The sequence below is a fragment of the Octopus bimaculoides genome, chromosome 7, assembly GCF_001194135.2.
Source record: "Octopus bimaculoides isolate UCB-OBI-ISO-001 chromosome 7, ASM119413v2, whole genome shotgun sequence".
Taxonomy (NCBI): Eukaryota; Metazoa; Mollusca; class Cephalopoda; order Octopoda; family Octopodidae; genus Octopus; species Octopus bimaculoides.
In genome coordinates, this window is record NC_068987.1 from 51090398 (window position 1) to 51099901 (window position 9504).

Below are 9504 nucleotides of genomic sequence, written 5' to 3' on the forward strand. Positions count from 1 at the left end.
TATATATATTAGATGATTTGCATTTTTCAAATATTTTCAAATATTTTCAAATATTTTCTAATTTTGTATTTTTCTTCAATATTAAAATTTTATTGTTTTTTAATTTCATTTGATTTTTAAGGATAAATTTAAGGTAAGTTATACAAACGCACGCGCGCATATACACACAAACATTCACACGCACACACATACACACACACACTCATTGCTGATCATAGCTTAACCCTTCCTTTCTTCATTCTTCCATTGCGTGCTCACCTCTTTTCTGTGTTCCTTTTCTTCTCTTACCTTTAGCTCCTCTTTTTCCAGCTCATAATTCTTCTTCTTTTTCCTCTGTATCTCTCTTCCACTCACTTCATACTTATTGCCACTGTTCACTCCCCTTCCCATTTATGTATTGTTCTCCATCATTGTTTTGCTTGTTTCTCACAAGATCACAATAGATTCTGATAACGGCACAATTAATTCTCTGTCATTCAATTTTTCTCAACAGACAAATGGACCCACTGAGTAAGCCGATCAATAATGAACCTATAATGATTAACGGAAACAGCAATAAGTCAAATTTTCTACAATAAAGGAATATTTAATGACCATTATTTAAGCCTTGTCTTGTATATCACTGTGAAAAAGACGAGTATAACTGGGGCTACAACCATAGATTAACAATATAGAATGTTGATGAATAATATAACCTCGGCCCCTGCCACAAGAATACCCGGATTTATTTACTAATCAAAAAAAAATCTTTTTAGCTTGGCATATTAGCAGAGAGATTATAGGTATTTTGCCCGGATTGATAATTCCTCATTAATGAGAGCGTTTTCATGTAAACGTGTCATTTCGGCTCCTCTATTTCTGCAAAAACTAAAATTACCATAGATTGTTTTCTCTGTAACAAGATGACGACACCAAATATTTCACAAAGCAATCAGTTAGAATGGGTTTTCTATATTTTACAAACAATTATTACTTTCTCATTAATTTTGACCGAATATACGCGGACATAATAATGTGCGAAACACGCCTTGGAATTGAATATCCTCTAACATTCCAAAATAAAAAGGCTGAAATTTCGTATAAATTTATAAAAGTAAAATGAATCTGCCACAATATAATATATCACCTGAGAAGCTAAAGCCATTGACTCATGTGTTAACGTGATCTTGGAATCAGGGTACTAAACTCATAAATAGCATGAAAACGTTATATGCATAAAATTATGAATTTTTTAAGGTGCTAAATAATCCTAGTTATTAATCGATGGAATATAGTTAATTGAATATCAACAATTCTTAATTGCTCACATTTTGTGTTTAAAGATATTTTATATTGTGATGAATGATTTCAACAGAAAAATTATTGTTTAATCATTACAGAAAAAATATAAGCCTGACCGAAGCAAGTTTTTATTATTTTATATCATCTTCCTTTGAGAATGTTGAGATACATTTCCGATAGTAGTTTCATTCGGTACATTCCAATCCTTAAATACATGAAACAAATAATTTATTTCTTGCAGATATTGGTGAAATAATACAAAAATCAAGCACGAAATATGTGTATGTTTCTCTTGATTGTATGTGGTCAACAGTATGCATTAATAGGACGTTAATGCTTTTGATACAGAAAATGCTATTGATGAGTTGATGAGTTTTCTGAGAGATTCGTGATGGCAGTCAGGTGTAATGATAAACTCGTGTACCTTAGAAATTCTGATTAAATAATCAGCTCACAGAGACATTACTTCTGCACTTCGGCAGTGAATAATAGGAGACTATACATACATACATACATACATACATATATACATACATACATACATACATACATGCATTCATACATACAGACATACGTACATAGATACATATACATACATACATACATACATACACATGCGTATACATATATTCATTGATAGTCAACTAATTAATTAGATGCATGAGAAATTGCACTGAGCTAATGGACAAGGTGTCGCTCTTCTTCTGACACTGGCGTTGTGTATATTGTATTAAAAACTGATAAAACGTTAATGGTCTATTTATCTGACAACACAGATATAGGCGAGTTTGGCAATGAGAAATAAATGAATTAATACAGAGATAGATAGATAGGAGGTATAAGTAAATAAGAGAGAAATGGAGAGAAAGGGTGATTCGTTGGTAAGCATTAAACGAATTGGATGCTGATAACAATTTAGTTAAATTAGGGTGACGTAATGTATCCGCCTACAGACAATCTAATACAGAAATGAAAAATAAAACTTCTTTATGAGATTTGTGTTACATAGATTTCAGTCTTGTGGCAATTCTACTCCCCTTGCATACAATCACTGTTTCTTTTACATTAGTATGCAACTTATCGTTCATTTCAGCCGCAATGTGTCTTATATCTGGTTAATTTTATGATTATAAAGCATTAGAGGAATATTTATGCCATCATAAAGTTTAGAATATTAATCATTAAAGCAAATGTTTGACATTGAAGATGGCAGACAGTTAATATTTTTGTCTTAGATGTCGATAATAAGCGTGGGTTAAATTTTAATAACTTCTCAGTCCACTTATATCACTATTTTACTCCGGAAATATATGGACACCCATTATCTCTTTTCCTTCCACTGAAAATTGCATACATCATGCCGTTCGAGTAAAGATTGCTATTTTTATGAACATTTTCTGCCACATCGCTATGTATATTATCTATGATTATATTAAAGAGAGATATTCATGCAGTCCTTTCAACTGCCATACTGCATTTCGATTGTCATTCGATCATAAATCCGTTGTTTTGACTCGATCTACGTACATACAGCTACTCGATACATATAACATGGATATATATTTAGCTAATCGAAGTTGATAACATTGGAAGTAAACTCCAACATTTTGCAAGGTAGAAATTCCTAGGACAGTACACTCCTGCCTTGATATAGTTCAACTGCTTTTTCGCTGTTAAAATACTATTTACCACTAGAAATTAATATTAGAATTTACTGAGAATAAAATAGATTGTGATATTAATGCATTTCCTAAAGATCTTCGCATAGTAAACTCAATAAGAAGGAAACAGAGGGTTAAATGTTTACTCTAAGCTTACCACGTGGTTAGACCTTCATCACTAAAGAAATATAGAAATTTGTTAGGGTGATGCGTTTCCTAGAATAAACTAAGAATCAAATACAAATATAATTATTGCAATAGTTAATAAGGCACAGATTATATTTGAAGCTCGAAGAAAACTATTTTCCACCGGTTTCGTTGTCGTAGTAAAAACTGAAACATAAATCAATTTAGTACGTTACAATATACAAAATTTGTGTGTGAAAAGTAATCAGATGAAATAAGAGAGAAATGGAGAGAAAGGGTGATTCGTTGGTAAGCATTAATCAGAGACAGAGTGTATATCATATCAGAAACCTGCCTAAACTGATTGCTTTCGCATTTATAACATATTGTTCTGAAAAGTATATTGGGAATATATTAAACAGAAACATATTTACATGAATAACTACATACAAACATAGATGCGTTCATGTTTTGACCAAGGGAGGATTGAATCCAAAACGTAGGGAAACGCAACCATTACCACAAAAAAGCTATCCTATACTCTAATGACACTGCTAATAGGCTGCCTTCAAGAATTGACACATGGACAGCATTGATACTTTATAAAGTGCGAAAGGTTGAAACGCAATTTTGATCCTGGCAATACTTGAACTCAGAGTGAAAAAATCTGGAAGTATTACCACAAATCAATATAGTCGATGCCCTAAAAACTCTACCAATTGGTTCTTATTTCGTGTAAGTCTAAGCAATCTATTTGGGAATTACCGTAAGTGTTTATTAGAGGCATCAACCAAATCTTTTGACAATTTTCCAACATTATTTCACTGTAACATTGTTCCCATTGATTCATATTGTTTTCTATAAGCAATATCAAATTTCTTATTCGTCGTTCTTCTGGAGTAAATGATCCAAACCATGTTCTAACATATGCTACAAAGACACTTAAATCTTTAGTATCTTAAATGTTTATAATGGAAGCTAGATATTCTAAATCTTCTGCACAAACAATTGTATCTTCATTTATAGTTTCAAATTTCATGATAGAAGAATATATTTCCTCTTGTTATTGTTGAAAACGTGCTTACTACTTTTTAAACAACTTTATTGGAAAATCATGCAAATATCGAATAAGTGACTTCTCCATTGACCTTTAAACGTAAGTCAAAACTTAGTGGAAATGATGGAAGTGGTGTCAGAGGTGATAGCAGTTCCGATGGCATGGGTAGTGTCGCTTGTCTGAATTACTAAATTAAACCATGTATTACAATAGCCAGAATATTAACGTAGGTAACTGACGTCATCCACTTGTTTAAGATACTACTTTGTGTTACATTAATATATTTATAGACCGTCTACTTTCTCCACAAACTTACATATAATAGTTTTACAGTTTATTAATGAGTAAAACTATTTTAGTATGTCATTCAGACAAGTGTTGTTAGTATGACTCACTGACCATGACAATATATAATGACAAAAGTTAGTTTTATCTAAATATTATTGCGGAAGAGAAACAAAAAGACACAGGGAGATATATATTTTAAAAAATTGTAAGATTGTTGGATCAGATGCATAAGGAACAAAGCCTGTACTGGATTCGATTCTGCTCTTTCTTTCACTCTTTCTATTTGTCTCTCTGACATGCTTCCTTCTTAAATCAGCTGTATTCTGACTAGGAGAGGGATGGGCTCCATCAAGATTTAAAATGCTTAAGACTCATTGTATGTCACGACGTTGCACCTTCAATGCCATCAAAGAGTTACAAGCTCAAGGCTGAGTAAGTTGCACGAAATATAGGATCAGTAAATGCTTGTTCAAATCGAGCGACGATGTGAACCAAAAGATTCTGGACTCACCCCGATGGCTCAATGTTTCTCCAGACGGCAAAAGTGAACTATATTTGCACAACGGGCTGAAACCATTGTGATTTTGTAACCAAAATATGCCACATACATCGAAAATGTATGAAAAATTATAAATACCTGCATCTCAGCTCTGATGATAAATGCACATATATACCAATAATCATTGGTGCACTTAGTAAATATCTAATCTACAAGCGGGAAAGGCTACTAATGAAAGGATCTGGCTAACAGGAAGTTTACAGATACAATCAGTGAGTGATACCATGTGTAAGACATGCCTACATTTCAATAACCAATGTTAGGAAATTATAAATTATTATGTGAAGTAAACAGGAAAAGTTTTCATGCTGCACTGTAAGGGTGAAGTCCATTGTTAAAATGGGGGACTCTATAGTTATTAGCCGAAACTGAAACTGACAAATGGGCTACACCCTGGGAAACTTTATAAATAAAGATAATCCCCCCACCAATTTTTGTGACAGCTTTGTTCAATTGGATTCTGGAAGCTATTGTTGCCTGTTTAGTTTATGCACTTTGTGCTTTGTGTCAGGCATTTATAGATTTATTTTGTGCTCCAGGAATTAGCCAGAACTTCTGTCAAATTTAAAATAATTTCTGTGTCACATCTGGGTCCAAAGTTTCTACATTCCAAGGTTCGACATCCAAGGTTTCTACATTCCAAGATCGATTTCCAAGGTTTCTATATTCCAAAGTTTCTACATTCCAAGGTTCGATATCCAAGGGTTTCTACATTCTAAGGTTCGATATCCAAGGTTTCTACATCTCAAGGTTCGCCATCCAAGGTTCGAAACCCAAGGTTGCACACCGAATTGATAGACAGATTTTATGTAATCAAGGTTCGAAATTCACTGTCGAAATCGAAGGTTCCAAAAACCGAATTTGTACAAAAATGGAAATCCGGATTTTATGAAATCCAAAATTTTTGGAATGCTATTGTTGAAAAATCAAATTTTTGTGAGGCCAATTTTGGGGAACCCCAAAACCGGGATAAGGAGTCCGAACGTCTGAACTGCGTATCTACGTTACCAATGTAACATTTGACTGCACGTCTGGTGTAGCATTTGCTGTTTGTTTGTGTAAATATTTGTTTATGTAAGCTGTTCGTATGCTGACTATTAATAATATTTTACAAAAAAGTCATGGTGTGGTGTTGTTTTAAATTCACTCTATCCACGTTGATTCTGTGAATTCGGGTTATGGCCAAGAGGTCGTAACACTAACAATTATCATTGTTTTATAAATTCCAGCCTTGGAATTATGTTTTTCTTTTTTTTTTTGTCAAGTACCAACTCACACTTTCTAAAACATTTTAATAAATATAAAAACTAATGTCATGCACTGTTGTAGAGAATAGATGCTTGACGGATGTGAATGTCGGCGAAAATGAATGCCTCGTCAAAAACTGGGGAATAGAACATCTTTGGAGAAGTAATAAGGAACATGAAGATATTATATCTGGTTTATAAATTTTCTGTTGTAACTAGTATTATTTACACAAACACTTTGTCGTGCTTGAGGGTGCGTTAAAGTGGCTCCTGCATTAGTTTGAGGACATTCGAAGAGTATTAAAAAAAGTTTAAACAATAAGGTCTTTATATATCTTGAGCTCATTATGACATTCCACCGAATCGACGAAAACATTCAGCTGTGAGCACTGTCTCTGGAAAGCCGCTGCACTGAATTAAGTATTATCTGATAAACAACTGTCCAAAATGTTGAGATCAATGGAATCCGCTATTGAATTTGGTAATATTGATGAGTTTTCAGACATACTGGGCAGTTAAATATAACCACTCATCTTCTCATTTACAGTGTACTGTTTCTGACATATGGACTACAAATTATATGCACACACACACACACACACACACACACACACACACACACACACACACACACACACACACACACACACACACACACACACACACACACACAAACACACACACACATTATATATATATACACACACATACATATATATATATATATATATATATATATATATATGCCTGTGTGTGTATTTGTCTGTATGTGTATGTGTGTGTGTATGAGTGTGTGTATGTATGTTTGTGTACGTTTGTGTGTATGTGTATTTGTGAGCATGTGTGTATGAGTGTGTGTTCGGTTCCACTGGTACATTCTAACCAGGCCGTTTTTGTTTTATGTTTAACACCAAGAAACATCTGCCTATTTTGCCTGAAGCTGCAGGAAGAGAAATTAAGTTGTTATTCGCAGAGAGTTATTGATCAGGTAAAAACAGCTTTTTGTCCAACGTAAATGGAATTTCTTTCGTCGGTTTCCATTTTTGACATTTCACCATGATTTTGGCCAGTTTAATTCCAAATTATTCGTTGGGTAATTTATGCAAAACTCTTTTACTTGAACCAGGTTAGGACCTGACCTGCTTTTTGATCAATTTCTGTGTCTATCTATCTAACTATCTATCTATGTGTATGTCTATATATGTGTTCTTTCGCACGTTCGGATGACCTCTACTCAACTCTATATCTTTATTTAGGCATAAAGCCCCAACATAGAATGGACATTTCAAGGACAAACAACACAAAACATGGGGTACATGTAAAGTGTGATGAATATGACATGGATTATTTACAATAAAAGGATGAAATGGTTTACGAGCCCCACAAAGCTCGCAGTTCCATTTTACTGTTCATTTATACAGTATCTTATCGTTTTACCGTTCGTCCGTTATATGTTCAATTAGATCTTCTCTCTCAATCACACCGGGGAGATTCTCATAACGAACATATATTTGCGTATGAGCAATTAATTCAGTAAGTGATCCACACAGTTTTTGTATCGTCCCTCTATCCAACAACACCGCTTTCTCATCTGGGTCAAACAAATGCGGATCCAATCTCACTCTAAGCAAACCTTTAATTTTCGTTAGCTGCTTTTCCAATTCTATATCTCTTTTGTAATACATCAACCAACATTCTTAAGATTCTGTCCCAATGGTCGTCCTATTCTCCTTACTTTTGGTCTTTGCGCTTGTACTTTCTCCAATCAATCATCTGTTTTCATCCTTTTAATTCTATCGTTTTCACTGCTTGTTGCTGTCTCCGGTTCCGTGGTTCGATTCTCTGTGTCTTCTGTTTCATCCACATGTGTCTTTTTCACCTTCCCTGCTTTTCTTTTCTTTGGGGTTTTGGGTGGTGACTCCAGCCTCGACCTTTTTCTGTCTGCCACCGCTTCCCCTTCCGTTCCTTCTACCTCCTCTGCCTCTGCCTCATTGCATATCTCCTCAGTTTGCACTTCTCGTAGGGGACACTTTGCTTGCATATATCCCCTACTTCTACATTTATAACATACAGGTGGTCTCCCCCTCCACCACAACTCTCTGTCGGGTCTCATCGGGGAGTACCAATTCCTCGCCAATATTGTGTAAATCTGGTAGGGTCACATGGATTACAACTTCTAAAACCCCACCAGTTGATTTCTCTGGACCTCTCGACTCTTATAACCTCCATCTCGTCCTTACAATTGAAAATAATGGCTGCCACCAGCCATTCTTCATTCATCTCCGGGGGCACTCTGCCTATTCTTACCCTTGCGGCGCGTCTTTCGCAATAGGAAGGTAAGAGTGCCCACTCAGCTGCTCTCAAAATCGCACCTCCACTGTGCCGTACCTCTTCCCTCCCGCGTAAAAGGTCGTCATCACCTTGACCCGACCCAGACACTTCTCCATGTCTCCCGCTGCCGCCACCTCCACATTCCTGGTTTCAACGTTCAGTGTCCTGCACACCATCATTCTCTTCTCCGCCCGCCACGTGGCCCTCTTCGGCGGTGTCACCCGAAGGCAATCTCCCTCCTCCACAACTAACTCCACATGCTTCTTCACCCACACTGAATGCCCCCCCCCCACCTCCGACCAAAAACACAAACGCAACTCTGAAGAACTCTGGTTGGCTACCCCGACGTCTAGACTTCTCCCTCTATATCTACGTATTGGGCTAGCCTACTTCATTGTCTGGGGTCGTCAACACAACAATATATAAACCTGAAAATTTGTGTATGCGTGTGCAGTGAGTGTATGCACGTGTTTCTGTATTTATACTCGTACCACTACTTATTACCATTCATTTGTAACTGGGTGCCCCAAAAGATATTATTTCTGAGATGAGACTTATAACCCCCAAACCATCACACACATACGAGACTATGGAAATAAGGAGTTCCATGGATATACTTCTCCAACACACACACACACACACACACACAGACACACATACACACACACACACACACATACACACACACACACACACAAACATACACACACACACACACATACATTGCTCTGCAAGAGCTTCCTACTGTAGCTTCGGCGGGACCAATGTTTTGCAAGGGAATATGGTAGACGGAAGAAGATCGTCGTATACATATATACATTCCTACCTACCTACCTACCTACCTACCTACCTACCTACCTACCTACCTACCTACATACATACATACATACATTACACATACAGCAGCTGCATTCCCGTATACGAGCAAAGCCATTGCTAGAAAGAATCATTGAA